The following is a 1,907-nucleotide window of genomic DNA, read 5'->3' on the forward strand; positions in this document are numbered from 1 at the left end:
AAAAAAATTACCATTTTTTTTCCTCTTAAAATCAATAAAAAATGATCTTGGATGAGAAAGTGAATATAACCACACTCAAATTTTGAAGATGCAAAAAGAACAAGTGTCATAGTGCTTAGAATATACTTTGTAAACTACTTTTTTTTAAAAAATAGTGGAGATTAAGAGATTCAAATAAGGGAGCACACAAAGTGATTTTATTTTTGTTAAAAATTATTTTGAAAATTGATTTGGTGGTAAATTAGCTAACATTATATAGTTTATACTTTATATTTTTTGCTATTTTTTAATCAATATACAAATTTTTAATTGATTTTTAAATTGAACGCATCTTGAAAAATGAAAATTGAAGTGTGGTTCCCCCTAATTTGTTTGAAAGCTAACTAATTTTAGTAATGTGTATATAATAAAGTGTAGAATGAAAAAATATGTTCTGATTTAGATGTGAATGAATGTATAAATAAATGACACTAAAAAAAACTATACATAAGTTTTTGGTAAAAAAAGAAGACATTTGCAAAAAAAATTCAAGATCAAAAAGGGGATCAACCACCCACTTTTCACCCACCTCACTTTCACAAATAAAAACTTTAACATGACTAGGACTAGGTCTCAAAGTCATAGACAATTGCAAAATGAAATATGGGAAGAGCAAGAGGATGTTAACCCCTTTTTCGGAAGAGAAGAGCTTGACACTCCTACACAAGCACAAATAGAAGAAGCAACTAGTAATCCCAAATTTAACAGACTCGTTGAGGAAATTCTCAAGGGGAATGCAGACACCCATTTCCTATGACTTGCTCAAGAGGGAGCAAAACTCCCTCCAGACTTTGATGTATCACAACTTAGGGATGCACCAGAACAAGCCCAACATAGCCATTGGCAAGAAAGAAATCAAGACAACATGAGGGCGAGGAATACCCACAACTATGATGATAACTATCAATAAGGGAATATCCCGCCTCCTCCCACAAAAATGATATGTTAAGACAACAAATACAAGACCTCACCCAACAAGTAAATTCAAGAAGGTCACAAAAGCAATATGCTCTCAACGATATCTGTCCCTATCCATTTGATAGGAACATGATCATGCCTACTTTCCCATGCAATTTCGAAACACCAAAATTTAACAAATACAAAGGGAAAGGAGATCCAAGGGACCATGTGCGAGAATTTTACTCCGCATGCTTCGAGGTGACATGTGACGAAACATATTTAATGCGCCTTTTCCCTCAAAGTTTAGGTGGATCGGCCATGCAATAGTTTTCACGTTTTCCCGATGGAATACGAACATTTGAGGACCTAGCACAATAATTTATCACTCATCATGTGCATAACATTGAATGTGATGCCTCCATGGTCGATCTATGCAATACAAAACAAAAGAATGGAGAGTTATTCTCAACATTCTTACAGAGATGGAGACACCTTTCTAGTAGACGTTCCTTCTCCATTCCAGAGGAACAATTAGTTGAAATTTTCATTTCAAACTTAAATGAAGAGATGGAATTCTACTTAGACATCAAATGTTCAGACACTTTCAAAGACATGATAGCCCAGGTGCTTAAAATTGAGAAAGCCCTTATCAAAAAGAGACTTGTCAAAATATACAAAGACAACAAGGATGGTCCATGACCAGCCTACAATAGCGACAAACCCTTGGGCCAAGAACACAAACATTATTAATGATGGTGTTGTAGATGCAAGAACTGTCAAAATCGCCCAACCCATAGTCAAAATTGCAGGACAAGTAGATAATCACAACAACCCCACTACCAATCAAGGTAATCCCCCAAACAATCAAGGCAATCAAACTCCTAACATGTAACAAGAGGCACCTAAAAATAGGCACCCTACCTACTGTGTGCGGGAAAAGCGGGCCTATGAAACTCAAAATATGAAAA

Source organism: Cryptomeria japonica, chromosome 9 (assembly GCF_030272615.1).
Source record: "Cryptomeria japonica chromosome 9, Sugi_1.0, whole genome shotgun sequence".
NCBI classification, from domain to species: domain Eukaryota; kingdom Viridiplantae; phylum Streptophyta; class Pinopsida; order Cupressales; family Cupressaceae; genus Cryptomeria; species Cryptomeria japonica.